The sequence below is a fragment of the Pleurodeles waltl genome, chromosome 10 (genome assembly GCF_031143425.1).
Source record: "Pleurodeles waltl isolate 20211129_DDA chromosome 10, aPleWal1.hap1.20221129, whole genome shotgun sequence".
In the NCBI taxonomy this organism is placed as follows: Eukaryota; Metazoa; Chordata; class Amphibia; order Caudata; family Salamandridae; genus Pleurodeles; species Pleurodeles waltl.
The window spans coordinates 615,678,256-615,701,864 of NC_090449.1; positions in this window are offsets into that span (position 1 = coordinate 615,678,256).

Consider the following 23,609-nt stretch of genomic DNA (forward strand, 5'->3'; position numbering starts at 1 on the left):
TGGGAGGCCAGATGTTAAAACCTCTGCCTCGTGACAGCAGCTGTGTTGTCCAGGGACTGCTGTAGTCCACTTAGCAGGGAGTGGGTGCCTTTGATGGCAGCTGAGTTGTCTTTCTTTGGACTGAGGCACCTCTGCACTCCCTCTAGGATGCCTGCTGTGGTCTCCATCCCCACCCGCACCTGCTTGGCCAGATCCTCCTGGCCTCCTACCACTGTCCTCTGAAACATGATGACTGGGTCGTCAGAGTCCAGGGCTGTGGCAGGACTGGTTGGTTCTGTGTGATGGTAGTTGGGTGGTTCATGTGGAGACCCTGCAATACTGTTTCTCCTCCCTGCGAGTGGAGGTGGTGTCTGGAAGGAACCTAAGACATCCTGGAGAGCCTCCTCATTGATGATTGACATCTGGTCCTCCTTGTCATCTGCAAAATCCAGGACGGGCAGTGGGAAGGAGGTAAGGCATCATCATCTGCAATGTGATATTAAAATGTCAATCTTTGACTGTAGCGGCTGTTATCAAGACTTATCAGCTACTTACTACTGGTGGCTTAGTAACATTTTACAGACCCCAGCTCGTATTTCTTAATTATGTGTTGCATTGTGGATTGCACATGGTGCTACCTTTCAAGGTATTTTGTTCATTGATCCCACACCATCATATTCCTTACAGGCCCCTTGCCCCAGCCACTGACACCATAGTAGCACGTCATTTACATTCCTATTCATCATGGTGGACATTCCCACAGAGGTGTAATGAGTGTTGTCATTATTTTGGTGCTTTACTGCATTGGCACCATGAATGATGGCACTAGTGCAGCAAAGCACAGGGAGGTCCATTGCTTACAATGCTTGTGTAACTTTGTCATCTGCCTTTAGCATGCTCCACACATGTGCTGATTGGATGGCACAGTACAATCTTACTGGATTGTCAGCCCCATTAGTTCGTCCCTCCCTACATTAGGGACAATTCTTTGCATACAACATATCTGCCACAGGCACATGTTGGTGTAAGGATGGACAAGGTGGATCAATGGATACATTTTGAGAGTTTGTTAATGTGGTACAAGAGGAATGGGCAGCTTGGATCCACATTGGCCACTATTGGTATGATGGTACTGTTGCATTACGGACAAGTGACATTGTGTCTGTAGGGCAACATTGACGCCACTTGTGCTTGTTCTTACACAAAAAGGTGTCCCTTTCAGCACAACACCAACCATTCACACAACACAAACAACCTTGTTACATGGTGACATTGAAGCTACTTGTACAGCAGCACAAATGATGATCACAAACATGTCCCATATGTTGATTATGTTCACTTTTTTGCCCATTCCCAAGTGGTGCATGGAGGAGCGTGAGAGTTGGTGTTGGGCCATCCTGTGCAAGCTGTGTACCGCATGTTGCACACTGAGGCCCTGATTTGTTTCTGAAATGGCGCAGCAGCAAAAATAGCTGCACCACGCTGCACCACTTTTGAAATGCAGGATGTGCAGTATTTACATTAATACGGCACACCCCTGCGTTTCCCCTGCACAGATTTGAGTTCCCTGCACCAACGCAGGCATCCTTGCACCATACTGCAAGGGTGCCTGCATGGAGGGAATAGATTGATTTTATGGAGGAAGATGTCCCTTCCTACACTTAAACAATCTCTTATGGCAATGTGGATTTTCTATGTGTGCTGGAGGATGCAGCACACATAAGAAGGGCAATGACCTGAGGAGGAAGGAAAGTATTTTGCCTTGTTGCGCCATCCTGACACCACCCCTGGTGTGGTGTTGACTTTAGTCACAGTCTCAGGTTAACACGTTGTCTTGGATCTGGAGCAACAACAATATGCAATAGGTGTTGTTGTGGACAGCCACACTGATTGCCCACCCCTTCCAGGCAAAGTGATGCATGTCTAGGGGCCATATTTACAAGATCGGCTCAAGCCACAGTAAGTGGCTTAACACCACATTGTGTCTATGTCAGAGTGCTTAGCGCCACCAGATAGTCACTAACAGTGAGGCTCGAGTGGAGATGGGATCTTTTAATTCTGGCCCCTTGTGGCCCGATGCAACCCTTTTGCATGCATTCATTGTGTTCTATGTGCCTCCCCCTTCTGCCATTTGTGAAATTCCAGATAGTCCCTCCCAGCAACTTACCATGCATTTGTCTTGGTAGTCCGTGCCGTACTGTCCTGGGATTCCAGTGACCAGCTCCCCTGGGATGACCGCTGCTACCATCTCTTCCAGCTCATTCAGGTCCTCCTGGGGTGCAGGACTTCTACCTCCAGTCTGCAGTGCTGCCTTTCGGTTACTGGACAGTTTCTCCTTAGTTCTGTTCTTGCAATCGTGCCAGCGCTTCTTACAAGCAGTGACAGTCCTCTTCACCTCTGTCACGCTGTTGACTTTATCTACTATTGCCTGGTGTATAGCCTCTCTCCTACCTATTGACAATTTGAAGGTGACAAAGAGCTGGTGCTGGTGCTCCATCACCTCTTTGATCAAGATGTAATTCTCCTCCTCACTAAAGCAACACTTCCATTTCCTCTTCTACTTCTCCTGGGACTTTACTGGTCCCTCCTGGCTGGTACTAGGCTGGTTGGGTTCTCACTGGGGTCTCCCCTGACCTGCATTCTCCATCTTGTCTCCCAATTTTTTTTCTTTGTCATGCGTTTTTTTTTACTCTAATGCTGTTAAATATAGTGCTAACACATTTTCGTCATAAAACATGCCACAAAACGATCTAAATCCACGTTTGCAGCATTAGTGTAATTTTTACTTATAGCATGTCATAGAGGTTAGCATCATTTGTTTATGCTAATTATTCCTTAGCGCCATTATGTGTCATTTTATAAATATGGTGCACAGATGGCGCTAAGCAATGGCATTAGCTCACTGTAATATTTTTGATGCACAACTGTGCTAGTGTAGTTGTGCGTAATTTTTTTAAAATAAGGGCCTTAGTTTAGATAAAAAGTCTAAGTTTAGACCTAAAGTTGAACTATACTCATAGTGAAGTTAGACTTTTGGTCTAAGTCTAGACGTTGGTCTAAGTTTAGATCAAAAGTCTCAACTTAGACCAAAAGTCTAACTTTACTGGTAGTAAGTCTAGACCAAAAGTCTAAACTTAGACCAAAAATCTAACTTTACTACGAGTAAAGGTAGACTTTAGGTCCAAACTTAGACTATTGGTCTAAGTTTACCTGTGTGAATTGGGCCTGTAATTTGTATTGTATTGGATAAAAGTAACGCACAAGAAGGGGGTACCGGGAGCTTGAGCGCCAGAAGGGTGTTCTCTAGGGAAACTGGTAAGCTTGTGATGGATCAAACTGATTCACTGTTAATTGAACACCATGACCTTGTTGACCACTATCTCCCCACTATTTCCAATGCTCAAGTGCAACAACTTTAATTACACTAGAGGCTTTACTCACTCTCCCTGCAAAAGAGAAAATCGCCAAATGTATAACCCCAAAATGCTCACCAGCTCTCATCGGAGTGCCTTTCTAGGTGAAGGCACCAGAAGCTTAGGCGGTGGTGAGGAGTCCCTAGTTGTTCTATTGTGCAGGCTTTAGATACCTGAATTACTGAACAACTGGAGTGCCGCATTAGGTATGCCACCTTATCTGTAGCTGACAGTTGTGCAGAGGTGCATAATGTGGCTGAGGCTGATGTCCCAAATGGGGAAGTTCTATCCCTCTTCAAAGCTTGATGGGTGTAACTGAAGGCCTTTGGGCTGAGGTGGTGTCCCTGAAAAAATTGGTGGAGTGTTTGGAGAATAGGGTTGATAAAGATCACCAACTTAAGGCAACAGTCTAAGTTTAGACATCAAATAGATGTGAGGGGTCTCTCCCATAAAAATGATCTGCAGGCAGCTCCACTCCACGGTTTAGGAGAAAGAGTCTATCAAATAAACACCAAATACCCTCCTTCGACACCCCCTGTCCCTATTCTGCCCCCCGTTGCCCTCCTCCATAACTCCCACGAGGCCCAGTCATGGAAAGGTATGGTTTCTATAACTCTCAATGTGCTTTTCAGAGTGGAGGTTTGGGAAGGGGAATTGAGGAAGTGGGGATGAATATACAAGGAGATGACACCTTTGTCATGAAATCGGCCCACTCCATGTGTGGGGGGGGGGCAGGAATGGGTTTTATATCAAGACCAGAGAGCAGAGGAAGGAAGCAGAAGTTTTCCTAATGCAGGTGCCTAAGCTAGCTAATGCTGCAAGAGAAGGCCATGATTCACTAAAAAACAAAGTCATCCACTGGTTTAAGGAAACTAGACATTGTAATTCTGTCATACGGGATGACATTATCTATGTTGAGAGGATTGCCACTCCTGAGAAAAGATGTGACATGGTGAAAGTATGTTTTGCCCATAAAGATGTAGTTGGTGGCCGGATGGCCATAGATTCCTGTAAATCCCTACTGTTAATACATCGATCACGGTCAAGTATTGTGTAACCTTGGACGAGACTCCTTTGAATAGTAGGCCTACTGACTCGGGTGGAAAAGAGATGGCAAATGGGCCTATGGACCAACGGGTCTGACTGCGGCCAGGGGGTGAGGGTAGTCACGAGGGTGGGGGGGACTTGATGGCTGGTATTGCTACAAGGGAATTATCATCTAGGGGCCCTGGTCAGCCACTGGTTGACTGTCTGGCAGGTGTGGAGTTGTCAAAGAATCTCCTTGTACCAGTAGCCACACAAATAAAGGGACGTGAGGGGTTGAGATGTGAGGGTTGTGCTAGCAATGGATCTATTACGGAGACCCACTGTAGTGTGACTAAGAATCAGGGCCTCAAGTTCCATTCTACTCTGTCAAACCAAACCCAGCCCAAAGCATTAGTCTAGAACATGGCTGGGATCTCTAGGATGCTCCAAAAGAAGGATTGTGGCAAATGCATAGGCTCCCATGGTGTGTGTTTGTTCAGGGAAACATGGAGTTTGGCCCCTTTTCATAGGAGTGGGTTTACTGTTTACTGCCTAAATGTGGTCAAGGAAACTAAAGATAGACCATCAGGGGGCTTAGGAATATGGGTAAAAGTTGCACTACAGTGCACAATCAAGATTGTTCCTGTAGATTGTTGGGCTATTCTGGCCATTGATTTGTCCCACCCCTCTGGTTTGAAGATACGTGTTTACAATGTATACAATTGAATGGGATCGGGTGGGGTGGAAGGAAACACAGTAGTAATTCTTGTCTCCGCAATTACAGAATACATGGACAGTAAACCAATATTGGTGGCAGGAGACTTTAACTGCACCTTTGAGCCATATACAGATACCCTCCTAGACCTCTCTTTAGAGTAGGACAGAAAGTGGAACATCCCCCAACTTGCACTCTCTAATGTTAGATGGACTGAAAAAGCAGCCTAGGTGTTAGCCCTAACTCTACAGTATGATCTGAGGGCCACAAATGGAAGGACCAACTAGGATCGTAAGGGTAAAATGACTTACTATAGACCTGGATGCTCAAGTCATATTGACTACTGCTTGGTCAAATGCAGGCTTTGGACGGCTGTATACGATATGGAAGTGATTGAAAGAATATGTATGATCTGATGGGCCACAGATGGAAGGACCAACTAGGATCGTAAGGGTATAATGACTTACTATAGACCTGGATGCTCAAGTCATATTGATTTCTGCTTGGGCAATTGCAGGCTTTGGACGGCTGCATAAAGTATGGAAGTGATTGAAAGAATAGATAGCAATCACAATGCCTTAAGTCTAACTATGCTTGATAAGGTAGGGATGAAAGCTGTCCCCAGGGGCCTCAGGATTTGAGCGTCCTGTCCCAAGCTAAAAATGTAAGGACCATATGATGGGATTGGTTAGAAAAAATCCAGTGGCCCTAGATACAGTTAAGTTTAAAGTAGCAAATGGGGTAGATTTACTGTCATTCCTTCCCAATGAACTAAGACTAGAGAGACTGAGAATCTCACATGATATATTGTAGTCAAAGATCAGGGACACTCTTAGCCAAGTCAAACAAGCTTGGAGGATACTGCTAAAGGTGGTGGTATGGTATAATCAAGAATGTAGGGAGGCGAAGGGTGAGCTTTGAGTTGCAGCCAGACCCAATTCACAACAGGTCCTGGTGAGCTGCAGGGCTAGGTATAGACAAATATTAGATTGTGCCAAGAGGGATTGGGTAAACTCGCTCTGGGCTTCTCTTCATATAGCCTTGATAGGCAAAAACAATAGGTCCTTTTGGAAGAAAGTAAGGATATCTGTGAAAGGTCCAAAGGCTGTTCTTGAATTCTTTGTTCAGCACCATGACTGGGTGAAACACTTTGGTGGATTGTATGCCGGTGGACGTGTTGAGGAAGAGGAAGACCCTAGCCCACTGACAATGGCCAGTGTCAACAAGCAATTTGCTCTTGAATTCTCTCCCAAAGAAACCTTTGCAGCAATTACCACACGTATTTCAAATAGAGCCCCTCGTCCAAGTAGGATTGCAAATTATCTATATATGGAAGATCCAGAAATGGTGGGATCCTACATTAAACTTCTGTCAAATGCTATCCTTTCGGGTATGGAGATCCCCGCTTCTTGGAAGCTGGCAGAGATCATACCAATTTTCAAGAAGGGAGACAGGGCCCAACCTGGTAGTTACAGGCCCATTAGTCTAATAGACTCTTTGCAGAAAATCTTTTGTAAACAAATATTCGCACGTCTCAGGAGTGGATGTCAGAAAGAAACATCCTTTCTGATTTTCAGGCGGGGTTCCATGCCAATATTAGTACTTTGTTTTTCGTTTCATTTGTATCTTCTGGAAAGAAGTGGTGCTAAATAAGAGTAAAATATTTGTAGGGTTCATGGATTTTTGAACAGCCTTTAATTTGGTGCCCAGAGGTAAACTCTGGAAGGTGCTGGACCAGATGGGAATTCCCCCTAACTAATTGGTCATTTTAAGGTGAATTCATGCAGACAATTGGGCTCAGGAAGGTTAGGAGAGGGTGTGAAGCTTACTGAGCCCTTTATGATCAGTTGTGGAGCCAGACAGGGTGTGTCCCAGCCCCCATCTTGTATTCGCTATTCATATATGGATGATTGGTGTGATGCCCCTAAGGCTGTGAAGAGGAGGGTGCTGGCCCTACTCTTTGCCAATGACACCTGACTGCTACCTAAATCCCCTCCAGGGCTACAACAGTTATTAATGATTTTAGGTCCTTCAGTGATGAGTGTCGGTTGGAGCTTAATGATACTAAATTAAAATAATGGTCATCTCCAATGGTGTCTTAACGCCATTTATGAGATGCATATGTGTTGGGGCGAACTCTATTGAATTGCTTTCATCATTTGACTGCTTATGTTTAAGACTCACCCCAAATCTGTGCTGGACATCACATCTTGAGAAAACTCATCTTTTCCTTATACAGCAAACTTCTAATATCATAAAGATTCTCAGAAGGACAGCCTCTAGGAAACTGGCTCCAGCACTTGAAATTTATAATACAAAGGGGCATATTTATACTCTGTTTGCGCCGAATGTGCGTCAAAAATTTTGACGCACAATCGGCGCAAACCCTGCCCCATATTTATACTTTGACATCCGACCCCGCGGGCGTTAAAATTCCACCATGTGCGTCATTTTTTGGAAGGGGGAACCAGCCTTGTGTTAATTATATGCAAGGTAGGCGTTCCCTTCCAAAAAATGACTTTAAGGCCTGTGCCCCTTATTTATACTCTGACGTCATTTTGACGCACAGGAGGGGGCAGGCCTTTAAAAAAGGGCGCACAGCCTGATGGGCGCTGTTTTTTAACGCCTGGGTCAGGGCAGGCGTTAAGGGACCTGTGGGCTCGGAAGGAGCCCAGAGGTGCCCTCCCCTGCCCCCAGGGACACCCCCTGCCACCCTTGCCCACCCAAGGAGGACACCCAAGGATGGAGGGACCCATCCCAGGGAAGTAAAGGTAAGTTTGGGTACGTATTTTTTTCGATTTGTTTTGTGGCATAGGGGGGCCTGATTTGGGCCCCCCTACATTCTACTATGCCCAATGGCCATGCCCAGGGGACATAAGTCCCCTGGGCATGGCCATTGGGCAAGGGGGCATGACTCCTGTCTTTGCTAAGACAGGAGTCATGTCAATGGAGGTTGGGCGTAAAAAAAAATGGCGCAAATCCGGTTTGAGGTCTGAATTTTGCCTGAGACCTGACTTGCACCGTTTTTGACGCACAACCCCCATTTTCCCATACGCCGGCGCTGCCTGGTGTGAGTCTTTTTTTTTTACGCACACCAGTCCGCAGCGCTGGCTAACGTCATTCCATTAATAAGGCGCCCGCATGGCGCGTTGGAATGGCGTTAGCCGGCGGTAACATTTTTGACTCACAACTGCGTTGGTGCAGTTGTGCGTCAAAAAGTATAAATATGGGCCAAAGTGTTTGGGATCAGTCATGTATGGAGCAGAATTGTGGGGATGTGGAATACTGATAATCTATTGGTAACTGAGCAGTGCTTTATAGGTTCCTTACTAAATCTGCTGGCGAGCACCCCTTCTAACCCCAGTTTTTCTAGACCTGGACCACAAGAAGATTAAACACAAAATTTAGTGTAGGCTACCAATGTTTTGGCACCGGCTGTGGTCTACAGATGCTTTAGTCCCCTATCCGGTAGATCTCATTAGGTTTACTGTGTCCTCGTGTGCTAGCAAAATCCCACGGCTGTGTTCCCTTGGGGCACTTCTGATGAGATTGGGGTTGGAAACAAATTGGAAAGACCCAGAAAAGCTGGCCCAGACATCTAGAGTATGAATAAAAGAGATCTACTGGGAATCGACCCATGTAGAAAGCGTGACCAAATCCACAGGATCACTCAGTTCAGTGGTCATAGATTTTAAACCCTTCCCCGAATATGAATACACAATTGATTCGATTGTTCCACCTCTCTCAAGGAAACTGTTTCTATAATTCAAATACATGGCACTCCCCTCAAAATTATTCTGCAGCAAATAGCACACCCAAGCTCCCCTCGATGATCAATGCCCAGCTTGTGAGGGAGGACACAAGTCTTTGGCGCACCTGCTATTTTTCTGTTCCTATTATAAACATCGTAGTTCTAGGTGGATATTACCCCTTTGTAGGAGCTTTGGCTCCAGACACCACCTTGTGGTGTTCAGAATTCTTAGCACAGACACAAGGCGAGTTTTGATGGCCCTTTGGATCAGAGGTTCGAAGTGTATAGAGTGATATTATCAATGTAACTATTTAGGGGTGTTTTTTTGTGTTTTTATGGTTCGAGATAAGTACTAGGTAAATGGCTTTGTGTTTTTATTTATTCATCCCCTTTTAACTCATTGATTTTTTAAATTCTTGAATCTTTGTAAATTGCATTTTTAAAGATCCTTATGATCAAAATAAAGTTTTATGATGATGATGATAAAAAAGTATTTTAATTCTAATTCTACACATGCAAAAGTACATCACATTCAAAAAGCTATAGCACAGTTACCCCTTGAGGTAGGTACACTAGTAGTTGTCAGGCCATTCCTTCTCTACCCAATACAAAAGTAACTGGTGCCCTGTTATCCCCCATTCACATGCAGCCACATTCAGGGAATGTGGTTACTTATGATTACTCAATTGTTTGTTTAACCTATTAACATGTCATCATATGTAATTCATGCCATTACCTGCTATGTAGTGTGTACTTCATCATGAATATATTGAATATATATATCGAGATATTCTTTAACTCTTTGATACTTGTTGGAAATGGGGTCTCTAGTTGGCAGTGGTTTGCACCCTGCCCAAGTAAGGACCCTCACTCTAGTCAGGATAAGATAGCCACACAGCTAATATGACCCCTGCTCACCCCCTTGGTAGCTTCAGGCTTATCTCACAGACAATGACTAAACTATTTGAACACACACACACACACACACACACATACAGCAACACAGTGAGAATGCCACAAAAGTACCACACATTGGTTTAGATGAGTAGCCAATATTTACCTTAGAAAAATGAGACCAAAATGACAAAAATGTAATGTACACTTGCAAAAATACAAATTTGCAAAGATTAAATCTTAGTATAGAGCTTAGAAACACAATAGCTCCAACTGGGGCTATCACAACATTTTGATTGAGTCGTTTCCAACAATATGACGCTATTCACAATGGAGTGCGGGCTGGTCACAGATTTGCATGGATTCCAGATACGGTACCTTGGAAAATGAGGAAACAAAGGCTTTGCTCGGAGTTGAGGAGGTGAGGCATCGCTGGTGCAGCATTGGTTCCTTACTGCTACTGGAGAGGTGAGGCACCTGTTCCTTACTGCTAGTCAGGGGAGGTGAAGCGTCAGTTCCTTACGGTTGCAGGGGAGGTGATGCGGCACCGGCTAGCAAGTCGTTGGTTCCTTATGACAAGACGGGTTCTATGAATCCAGAGGTCAAGATACGAGATGTTCACTTTGCAGTGTTGTGATCACACCACAGGGCTGCACGTGCTGCGGCAGAGTTGGGTGTCATGGGCGTCAGTGACACAGTACTCAGGACTCACGCTGTGGTGGAATTTGAGAGGTGCTGCAAAGGCATCGATCTGAGTCTTTACATTCAGTGACAACCACAGCTTTGGTGCAGACAGCGGCGCAGAGTTCGACAGCGGCACCTGTTGTGAAGATGCTCTGGAGTCGATGTGCTTGTTTTATCTTGGTTACACCAGAAGGCACTCCCAAGGACCCAGGAACTGGATTTGGCAACACTTGGCAAGACAGGATTCTCAGCAAGAGAACCCAGGTGCTGGCAGATGGAGTCTTTGATGTCCCTGAGACTTCTTAACAGGATACAAGTCAGTCTAAGCCCATGGAGAACCTTTGGAAGCAGGATGCAGAAAGCAAAGTCCAGTTCTTTCATCGTAGGACAGAAGCAGCAAGCACCAGGCCAGCACAGCAAAGCAACAGACAGAGTGGCAGTTCCTCCTACAGCATCCAGCTGTTCTTCCTGGCAGAATGACCTTAGTCCAGAAGGAATTTAACTTTGTGGTGTCAAAGGTCCTGTACTTAAATCAATTTCTGGCTTTGAAGTAGGCAAACTTCAAAGAGAAGTCTTTGTAGTGCAAAAGACCCTGCCTTTCCTTCCCCTGGCCCCAGACACAGTCAGGTGGGTTGGAGACTGCTTTGTGTAAGGACAGGCACAGCCCTATTCAGGTGCAGTTGTCAGCTCCTCCCACCACTCTAGCTCAGAAAGACCCACCAGGAAATGTAGGGCACACCTTAGCTCCCTTTTTGTGACTGTCTAGAGGGAATTCACAAATAGCCCAACTGTCATCCTGACGCAGACTTGTATTCCACAGACAGGCAGAGGCACAGAATGGTTAAGTAATTAAATACCCACTTTATAAAAGTGGCATTATCAAACTTACAATTTAAAAACCAAATTTACCAAAAGATATATGGGGTATTATGACCTCGGCTGTCGACGGTAATATGGAGGAAAGTACTGCCAGCAGGCTGGCGGTACTTTTCTCCATATTATGACATTGACCGCCATGGCGGTAACAGCCGTCGGGCTGGAGACAACAATCTCCAGCCCGGCGGCCATCACTTGGCCGCCTGTGGGATTATGACCCCACCTACCGCCATGGTTTTCGTGGCTTCCTTACTGCCATGAAAACCATGATGGTAGGTACTATCAGTGACAGGGAATCCCTTCCCTGTCACTGATAGGGGTCTCTCCCCTCCACAGGTTCCCCCACCCCCTTCCTCTCCAGACCCCACTTCATACACACCCCTCCCTTCACACACGCACACAGACATACACACACCCATTCCCACATTCATCCATGCGTGCATGCATCCATTCACACACACATCCACACACACTTATATACATACACGCAGACACACATTCACACTACTCAACGTACACGCACTCACACCCCCAAAACATGCACACACATACAACATGCAACACCCCTGCATACATGCACGCACAGACATACACCCCCACACACACAAACAACACCCCCTCCCCTGTCGGAGCACCCACTTATCTGTGTCCAGGGGGTTCTCCGGAAAGAGATGGCACGGGCGCTGCTGCCAGCAGAAGCATTCACCAGCATAACACCGTCAGGCCTTATTACTTCTCATAATACGTCCGGCAGCAGACTACTGGCGTGGCGATTCTGCTGGCAGCAATGCCACCTTACCGCAATCTGCCGGCATGGCCACAGCCGGATTTCTGTCATCCTTCTGGCAGAAATCCGGCTGTGGCCATAATTTGGTGGACAGCTCGTAGCCGTGGCGACGGTCTTTTCGCAGCTGTCGCCGCAGCAGTAGGCGGTTTTTACCGCTGGGGTCATAATGACCCCCACATTTTTAAATTGCGAGTTCAGAGACCCTAAACTCCAAATCTATAGCTGTTCCCAATGGTAAATTACACTTAAGATATTTCAAGGCAATCTCCATGTTCCCTATGAGACAGATAGTACTTGCAATAGTGAAACCTGAAATTAGTAGTATTTAACTTACAGGACATGTAGGTAGAACACACCAGTATATGTCCTACCTTTTAAATACACTGCACCCTGTCCATGGGGGTGCCTGAGGCCTACCTTAGGGGTGACTTACAGGTAAAGAATGGGAAGTTTGGGCCTGGCAAGTGGGTGCCCTTGACAGGTCAACATGGCAGTTTAAACCTGCCCACACAGACACTGAAGTGGCAGGTCTGAGCCATGTTTACAGGGCTACTCATTTGGGTGGCACAATCAGTGCTGCAGACCCTTTAGTAGCGTTTGATTTACAGGCTCTGGGCACACATAGTGCACTTTACTAGGGACATACTAGTAAATCAAATATGCCAATCATGGATAAATGAATCACCAATACAATTTAGACAGGGGTCACTTGAACTTTAGCATTTGTCAGCAGTGGTGAACTGCCCAGAGTCCTAAAGCCCGCAAAAACGAAATTCAGCACAGGATCAAAAACAGGAGGTGTAGGAGGCTGGCCTGGCTTGTAGTAGGTACCAAGGGGTACTTACACCTTGTACCAGGTCCAGGTATCCCTTATTAGTGTAGAGGGGTGTCTAGCAGCTTAGGCTGATAGAAAAGGTAGCTTAGCAGAGCAGCTTAGGCTGAACCAGGAGACGTGTGAAGCTCCTACTATACCACTGGTGTCATATGCACAATATCATAAGAAAACACAATACACAGATATACTAAAAATAAAGGTACTTTATTTTTATGACAATATGCCAAAAGTATCTCAGTGAGTACCCTCAGTATGAGGATAGCAAATATACACAAGATATATGTACACAATACCAAAATATGCAGTAATAGCAATAGAAAACAGTGCAAACAATGTATAGTCACAATAGAATGCAATGGGAGCACATAGGTACAGGGGCAACACAAACCATATAGTCTAGAAGTGGAATGCGAACCACGAATGGACCCCAAACCTATGTGACATTGTCGAGGGTCGCTGGGACTGTAAGAAAACAGTGAGGGTTAGAAAAATAGCCCACCCCAAGACCCTGAAAAGTGGGTGCAAAGTGCACCTAAGTTCCTCAGAGAGCACAGTAGTCGTGATAGGGGAATTCTGCAAGGAAGACCAACACCAGCAATGCAACAATGATGGATTTCCTGACGAGAGTACCTGTGGAACAAGGGGACCAAGTCCAAGAGTCACGATCACGTCGGGAGTGGGCAGATGCCCAGGAAATGCCAGCTGTGTGTGCAAAGAAGCTGCCACTGGATGGTAGAAGCTGTGGATTCTGCAAGAACAACAAGGACTAGAAACTTCCCCTTTGGAGGATGGATGTCCCATGTCGTGAAGAAGCTTGCAGAGGTGTTTCCGTGCAGAAAGATTGCAAACAAGCCTTGCTAGCTGCAAGGGTTGCGGTTAGGGTTTTTGGATGCTGCCGTAGCCCAGGAGGGACCAGGATGTCGCCAATTGCGTGAGGAGACAGAGGGGGCGTCCAGCAAGACAAAGAGCCCACTCAGAAGCAAGCAGCACCCGCAAAAGTGCCGGAACAGGCACTACAAAGTGGAGTGAACCAGAGCTCACCCGCAGTCACAAAGGAAGGTCCCACGACGCCAGAGGACAACTCAGGAGGTCGTGCACTGCAGGTTAGAGTGTCAGGGACCCAGGCTTGGCTGTGCACAAAGGAAATCCTGGAAGAGTGCACAGGAGCCGGAGCAGCTGCAAATCACACGGTACCCAGCAATGCAGTCTAGCGTGGGGAGGCAAGGACTTACCTCCACCAAACTTGGACTGAAGAGTCACTGGACTGTGGGAGTCACTTGGACAGAGTTGCTGAGTTCAAGGGACTTCGCTTGTTGTGCTGAGAGGAGACCCAGAGGACCGGTGATGCAGTCTTTTGGTGCCTGTGGTTGCAGGGGGAAGATTCCGTCTACCCAGGGAGATTTCTTCGGAGCTTCTAGTGCAGAGAGGAGGCAGACTACCCCCACAGCATGCACCACCAGGAAAACAGTCGAGAAGGCGGCCGGATCAGCGTTACAAGGTCGCAGTAGTCGTCGTTGCTACTTTGTTGCAGTTTTGCAGGATTCCAGAGCAGTCAGCGGTCGATTCCTTGGCAGAAGGTGAAGAGAGAGATGCAGAGGAACTCTGATGAGCTCTTGCATTCGTTATCTAAAGAATTCCCCAAAGCAGAGACCCTAAATAGCCAGAAAAGGAGGTTTGGCTACTTAGGAGAGAGGATAGGCTAGCAACACCTGGAGGAGCCTATCAGAAGGAGTCTCTGACGTCACCTGCTGGCCCTGGCCACTCAGAGCAGTCAAGTGTGCCAGCAGCACCTCTGTTTCGAAGATGGCAGAGGTCTGGAGCACACTGGAGGAGCTCTGGGCACCTCCCAGGGGAGGTGCAGGTCAGGGGAGTGGTCACTCCCCTTTCCTTTGTCCCGTTTCACGCCAGAGCAGGGCTGGGGGATCCCTGAACCGGTGTAGACTGGCTTATGCAGAGATGGGCACCATCTGTGCCCATCAAAGCATTTCCAGAGGCTGGGGGAGGCTACTCCTCCCCAGCCCTGACACCTTTTTCCAAAGGAAGAGGGTGTAACACCCTCTCTCTGAGGAAGTCCTTTACTCTGCCTTCCTGGGCCAAGCCTGGCTGGACCCCAGGAGGGCAGAAACCTGTCTGAGGGGCTGGCAGCAGCAGCAGCTGCAGTGAAACCCCGGGAAAGGTAGTTTGGCAGTACCCGGGTCTGTGCTAGAGACTCGGGGGATCATGGAATTGGTGACAGTTCCATGATCTTAGACATGTTACATGGCCATGTTCGGAGTTACCATTGTGACGCTATACATATGTCGTGACATATGTATAGTGCACGCATGTAATGGTGTCCCCGCACTCACAAAGTCCGGGGAATTTGCCCTGAACAATGTGGGGGCACCTTGGCTAGTGCCAGGGTGCCCACACACTAAGTAACTTAGCACCCAACCTTTACCAGGTAAAGGTTAGACATATAGGTGACTTATAAGTTACTTAAGTGAAGTGGTAAATGGCTGTGAAATAACGTGGAGGTTATTTCACTCAGGCTGCAAGGGCAGGCCTGTGTAAGAATTGTCAGAGCTCCCTATGGGTGGCAAAAGAAATGCTGCAGCCCATAGGGATCTCCTGGAACCCCAATACCCTGGGTACCTCAGTACCATATACTAGGGAATTATAAGGGTGTTCCAGTATGCCAATGTAAATTGGTGAAATTGGTCACTAGCCTGTTAGTGACAATTTGGAAAGAAATGAGAGAGCATAACCACTGAGGTTCTGGATAGCAGAGCCTCAGTGAGACAGTTAGTCATAACACAGGTAACACATACAGGGCACACTTATGAGCACTGGGGCCCTGGCTGGCAGGGTCCCAGTGACACATACCACTAAAACAACATATATACAGTGGAATATGGGGGTAACATGCCAGGCAAGATGGTACTTTCCTACAGGAGGTCATAAGCAAAAAGCATGGGGATAACCCTGCAAAAAGGACCATTTCTAACAATACTGTTCACCACATAAGAAATAATCATACACAATGAAATACATATCAGGCTCAAGGAATTAGTGTTCCTAAGTTCTGTAATAATGCCCCCAAATGTGCACATTTCATCCCTATTCCATCAAGGATCATATCCACAACATTATAATTTGATCTGTAAACTAGACATATGAAATCCAGCCTAAAGGAGCACAACATATTTCAAAGGAAATTGCTTATCTTAGCAATGTAAATGCTGTTATGTGGGCCATCTACAATACACAAGATAAAGTTGAAATGGACGCACATTTGATCAAAGAAAATTGCTTATCTGTGCCATAGTGCTGTCTTGCATACCATAAAGAAAAGAGTTGGGGGTGCAGACCAGCCAGCGATATCTTCTCTCACCCACAGTGAAGAGAGCCCTTTCCTCTTCTTCCTAAACATAAACAATTTAAGATAAGTTAAAAGAAATCATCCTTAGACACATATTTAAAACTATCAAAACCTCCAGGCCAACTGAAATCCTAGAACAGTCACTGGTTTATGATTTTCTATTGAAAATATCAATCACCTGAATAGATTTTAAGCCCTCTTCAATGTTCAGTCCCTTTGGAAGTTTAGTTTCTAAATCTAGGATGGATCTTGACTTGTTTCTTCTAAGTAGTAGTGCTCTATTACCTACTTTGAAACTTATTCTGACCTCTTTAAACGCATAGAATCTTAACATGTCCCAGTTGGTAAAATAATGCTTTGCAAAATAGCGGGCAACACAACAGTGATTATGGTTGAAGGCTTGTGCTCTCAGATTTTCTAAAACCTGCTATTTAACAGGCTGGAAAGTGCTGCCCATACAGTGTTTTTTACAAGGACATTCCAGGATGTACACAACAAAATTGGAACTGCATGTTAAAAATTGATTAATCTTCCTTTTGCCATTGCCAAATGGAATTACATGCTCCTTTATGTTACCACTTGTTTTACAAGATTTACACTTTCTACAAGGGAAAAACCCTTAAACCAATTATTTGTCTTTTAGATTTTTCATTAAAGTCACTCTGCATAAGATGATCCCTAAAGGATCTTCTCCTTCTGTATGTTATTTTAGATGCTATTCGTAATGTCTTCCCTATAGTGTTATTGCATTTCCACATTTTCCCTTTTTGTCTGCAAGATACCAACTCCTCCCTTTCTCCCCCAGACTCAATAAACACTGTTTCTCCTCTCACTGTCTTCTACCTGCATCTCCAATCTCCTTAATTTCAAATTCACTCCTCCACCTCCTTCCTCCTCTTAATCCCATCGTGCCTCACCTTCTCCTCATGCCTTAGACAGACAAACTATATCAGGCATATTAACTTTGACTTCCACAAGATCAGTGAATCTTGGTGGCTGGCAACTCATAGTCTCCTCAAATACTCACAATTCCTCTCCTACAATCCACAATTCCAATAATAATAATAAAAAATGATTTAGACAGCCAGTTAAATCTTCAAACTGTCAAGCAAAAAGTGGACCCATGTGACCGATCCCCTCCTTTGGAATCAACCTTTGTCTTCAATTCATATGTCTTATAGTGTCATGACAGCCACCTCGTGTCCTTCTTGTTACATGTCTGTGCTCATTGCTTCTTCAGCCCAAACCTCCATTAATTATACAGATCATTCTGAATCAGCACCCCCCACCCTGGCCGAAGCCTTAGAGTGTAATCTATCTTAAGTAACAAAAAAAACTATGACAGTCACAGCCTCATCTTAAACAATACCTTGTCAACACTGAAACTTGTATCCACAATATTCTGCAGCTGATAAAGCATTCCCCCTCATCCCAATTACAAAGCCATAACTAAAAGTAGAAATCATGGTAAAGGAGGCTAGGTTCTTTCTGGTCCACCTTAATTCACTACCTCTCAAGGAGATACAAGGCCCATCCCGGGACTCATTGTAACAGGAGTTCCTACACACATGCAATGCTAACTTACTATTCCATTAATGAGCATTGTAAAAGTCCCAGCTTCAGTTCTTAACATGTGTTGATTGCATACTATGACTGGAGCAATGATTGGATTTCAAGAGAAGTATTCGCTGTCTCAGTCACTGATGTGAAGCGTTACCAGAGGATGTTGTATCCTGAAATGTATTTATGGTGCATTCTGGCATTTCTATTTGTGCTTAGTACATGTTATAAAAGGCCTATATTCTTCAATGATAGTCTAAGATGTAAACCTTTCTTCCAGAATATTGTTTTATTGTTTTTTGTGCATTTTTTGGATGTTGTTAAAACCCCTTTCAGGAGGCCATGAGGCAAGCAGAAACCTTTAGACCTACTCGTTGGGGCTGTGGGCTTTTAATCCTGATGTCCCGGGTCTGAGCTACTATGGGTCCTGAGTAATTGGGCCAATTACTACATCATCAATACTTGTCTCTCCCACAAGGTTAGGTAGCTTTCCCTGCTTTCAGTTGAGAGTGGACACCTGACATCCTTGGTGTGGTTTTCCCACAACTTTTTGCCTTCTTTTCTCTTGGTCTTTGTGTGTTGCTCCAAGACGATGAGACAGAGGGGAAATAAGTTTTGGCAGGATGGGCTACTCTGACTTGATAGGGGGAGGAGCTGTCACCTACTACACTTTTACATCACAAAGTCTGTGCCTGAGCATACCTATAAAGGGCTTGACACTACTCTTTTGTGCTCCCAGACAAGCTGGGGCCAGAGTAGAAAGGCAGGAAATTCGAAGCACCTCTGGGGGTGAAAACCTCTAGAACCTTCTTCAAAGCTGGGCAGAGTGTAAATATTGAACCCTTAGACCCAACCCTTGAGTACACCTCTGGACCGGTGGAAGACTCAGACGCACAACTGTGCTGCTTTGCAAGAAGAATTGCTGCCATGTTGCTCTGCTGCCCTACTGTCTGAGAGAGAAGGATGGGGCTTGCCTTTTGAACCCAGCACCACCAACGTGACTCTAAGGCCTAGTTGTCTGGCCTCCAGATCAGAGCCTTAGGGCCAGAAAGGACTCCAATCACATTGAACCCAGCAACTGGCCTATGTTGCTATGAGTTCTACCTTCTCACATGGTGCCTCCCCTGTCCTAGATCCTTGGAGATAGGCCTCAATTTGCTCTGCCACCCCAGATGTCGTCCTATGAACAGAACTAACCCAGCACAATGCTTCTCCATGCAGCTGCATCAGAAACCGGTGCTCGAAACGTATCCCCGATGCAGGACCTCGCATCACAGCCCACATCTTCCTCGGAACTGCCACTGCATGATGCATCTTCGATGCAGGCATTTGCATCGGAAGCCCCATATCAATGGCATCCTTACCGATCACTTATAGCTACTCATTGCTGCCCCGCAGCTTCCTCAGAACAGCTGCTGCGTGATGCATCCTCATCTCAGAACTTCTCATCTCAAACCCTCATCGATGGCATCCTTGATGATGGCACAGGAGTATGCATCACTCGTCTGCATCTTCCTCGGAACCTCTGATGCATGACACATCCTCTGCGTGGGACCTTGCAATGCTTTGCAACCAGGATTTAAGGTTCTTTGTTCAGTGAGCCTAGCTTGGTCCCTGTATCTGGCCTGCGCTTCATCATGGTTGGCCTGAACTTGTGACTTTGTCCCAGTTCAGTGTAACCAGATTTTTACTTAAATCTTTAAAATTGCATATTTCCAGTGCTACTAATTGGAATCTCATCATTTTGGCCTCAAATAATTTATAACATTTTACTCTATTTTTGCTAAATTGGTGAGGGAAGTTCTTGTGTTGTGCTTCTACTTTACTACTGTTTGAATTGCTGAATAAATACTTTCCATATTGTCACTAAGTCAAGCCTTAATTCTTTATGCCATGCGCCAGAGGGTTGGGCATAGGTTAATTTGGGGTTTGCTTGTGTCTCCCTCTGACAAAAATTGTGGTTGGTGCTTGAGTATGGTTTCACCTCCCACAACCAGTAACTCAATTTCCTACAGCTTATAACTGAAAATACCCCCAAATTACCACATTAAGAGGATTTTCCAGTCTAATACTGATCTGTAGTGTAAAAAGCATTATTTAGTACACACACCATACACAGCACAGTAAATAATACACACAGAAGTATTTCAAGGCTAGCACAGTAGTGCTTATCAAGGCAGTCCTCCCTCCAGTAGGTCCTCTCGCTTCCCTTTCCTGATATTTTCTGTGTCCCTGGTTAATTCTGGGAGGTGACCCCAGGTGCTGCCCTGACTTACAAAGCGCATTAAAGTCTTCTTTTGGTCTTGAAAGCTTTTCAGTTCTTCAGGCAGTAAACTGGCAAGCCACAACAAGTCTCACACAAGCCTATGATCCAGCTTCCACCTCAATCAAACCGCAGGCTTCAGAAAGTGCAAGAGCCAGGGTGTTTCTCTCCACCATGCTCCACACTGAGCAACTCGCAATGCAACCTTCCTGCAGATCAGCATGCTGGGGTGGTTGCAAACAATGACAACTTCTGGGTGCAGCAGCTCCTTTTTCAAAGTGGTTCCTGCGAGTTAGTTGGTGAAGTAGACCTGTCCCTGCAAGATATTTCCGGACTTGTCCTCAAGCCCCTCTGCTGGTCAAATAGACTCAGATTACACAGAAATATCCCTCCTCGTGGCCCCCCTCTTGGCATAGGTGGTCACAGATAGGAGCAGCAGTCCTGATCAGTTCTGGTCCTCCAGGTGATGTCCTCAACAGTCTCAGCTGCACAGGTGATCACCCACAGTGTTAGTGGCATTGGCGATCCCTTTATCCACCTCCTGGCACAACGGGATCATGGCCATGGGCAATGACCCAACAAGATCAGTGCTACCAACCTGTCCTGAATGGACTGGTTGCTTCTCACTCTGCTCATGAGGATCCATTTGATAGGATCCACACTGGTCCTTTCTCCCTTCTTTCTCTCTTTTCCTCCTCACAGGCCACACTGGTTTTGACAGGCAAGAAGAAGGCTGCTACTCCAGGCAGAGCAAGGGTTCTTGGCTACTTGGTGATAGTCCCTCACCTCCATAGGAGACTGGCAGACCTTTGTCCCTAGTCCTAGTTCCATCAATAAGAAGCATTGGCGATCTTCAATCTTCCGATGAGACAGTGCTGTTCAACAAAGAATGTGTCAGGTCGTTGAAAGTGCGCTCTCTTCTGCATTGCCCTTTGTCAAGGAAACAGCCAGCCACAACAATAGTAGTTCCAATTATAAGTGACCCACAACACAGACCGCCAATCTAGTAACCAGGAGTCACACCTGGCTGACAGCCTTTACTTGAAATTTGCCCCATATAGGTCAAAGGACTAATCCTTATTCTATTAGTTTCCCTGGTAGTGCCTAACCTTTTAGTCCTACCATCTCCCTCACAATGAACCTAGGCTTCACTGACCAGTAATTCTTGCTAGAATCAAAGAGCCCCTTGACGTGCACAAAGGTTGTTCTACCCTTTTCCCTTCAGTGAGAGTGTCCCAGCCCTCATGGGTGTTTGCAATACACATTGCCTGTCTTGGGGTTTCAGTCCTCACCTATCCAGGCTCTGGGCTTTTGAAATGGAATCCACAAATGCCCATGTTATGTACCATCAGCAGGCATGCACATGCAACCTAGCATACACACACAACAATCCCACACTGTATGGCGCTACACACCCCACGCAGGCCAAGCAAGAGTTAAATACACCACCACTGAACTTTAAATCAGTAGACCATGCACTCTGCACCCCACATTATACTTTTCATTCGGTCAATTTTAGTGAGACTTTAGGTTTTGTTTTGTAATCATAACTTCACTTTAATTATGCTTTTTGTATGAGATTTCTTTTTAATTCAAACATGTGTCTTGCATTTTAAAATTGAGTTGCAGGCCATATTTCCATCACAAAAGGGTATCTCCTTTTTCAGGGAATTTCTACATGTTTAAAATCGTGTGTTAATAGCTTGTGAGCAAAGGAAAGTATAACTTAGCTTTAGGCTTTTTTCAGTAAATTGTTATTTTGTTGATGATACGTTTATACTACATAGAGCTCTCATATCTTTTATATTCCACTCTTTACAACTGTATGTGAAGCCAACCACTGCTGAACATCCAATCCACTGGGTTGAGAAAATAACTGTTGTCGGGTTATGTGCCCAACAAGCTGAGCATCAAACCCAGGGTGTGCACAGCTGTTGGCATGTGCCATGAAGGTGGGACAAAGGGGCAAGGCTCAGACCCCTGAACCATTATCTGAGACTCTAACCCCAAGGTCTTGGGCTGCAGGCTCTAAGCAAAGAACAGTTAATAACAGACCAGCTGCCTGTGTCGGTGCCTCTAAGACAATGGCCTTTCATTGCAGGTTGTGGGCACTGAAGATGGTGCATAGCCGAGAACTAGGGGAGTGCTTCATTCTAGGAAGGTTTTTCTATTTTGTTTTTTCTTCTTGTTTTTTTATGTTTTTGTTAGTCCTTAAAAGAAGCTTCTTTTTCTTTTTGCGAGGTTTATATTCTATTTGGACTGAACAAAAGCTTTACACTTCCTTGAGTCTAGAATTTTGCAAACTATAACTTTTGTTACGTTGGTCAATCAATTTGAAGACAACCACTTTGCTTTGTTCTCCACAGCATTAGTTTTGCCCTTAGTACAGTACACTTTATATCATGAATCATTCTTCTTTAATGCTTCCAGTACTTCTGTAAGAACGTTTGCTTGTTCTTCTTGTTCTGCTTTTGACTTGGTGGTACATTTTTCTATTCTTGTTTTTCGCTTCAGTAATCATGTGTTGAAGATGTCTCTTTATGACTGAAGTCCCAAATCTTTTCAGTCTGGATTTATCACACTTGAGTGCCAGGGCTGGGCATATTATCTTCAAAATGCAGTGGAGTTCTCCTTCATGTATCTTCGTGGATGAAGTACACTTCTTACTGTTTAATGCTTGTTTGCATCGCTCTTTTTTTAGCTGAATTATAAAATGAATTTAATTTTACAAGAACCACATGATCTTCATTTAAGACATGGAAGATGATCCGCAAACTACACAATTAGACTCTAAAAATGACAGAGAACCACAAAAATCCACATGGCAAAATGCATCCATACAGAACACATATCCAACCATAGGTCATGAAACTGATCAGGAAGGAGGTGGTTAGAGATATATATCTTCATATGTCTTATAAATGGAAACAGGATACACTATCCCTATAAACAAACTACCAAAGCACTGACGCATCCTTTGCCCGTAAATCAATTCTTGTTGCAGAATTCACAACAAAGGATACATATTGTAAATAACTGTTTGTTTATTTGATACACCCCCACCCACTCTATCAGTGGCATATTTTATCATCAGGTCCCACCCTCGTTCCCATAAACCAGGATGGGCCCAGGCTTCATATGTTTTAAACCTTAAGTCACTACCATAGCACATTGTGAGCACATTTATGAACCCATTGATCCTTTTGTCATCTGTTTTGATTAACAAGGAATATGTTTTGACATACTGAAATGTATTTTCCTCAGTGTAAAGTTTGTGGGCTCAGCATCAGAATCTGAAGACCCACAAAACATATCACCTTTGCACACCTATTTACATATCTGATGGCATAAAATGATTAGGGAGTACATTTTACATATGTATTCTTCCACATACGAAAAGTGTGCCACATATGTATTCTTCTTCGTAAGAAATGTTTGCTCTTACTTTCCTTCTAAACGAGTGCA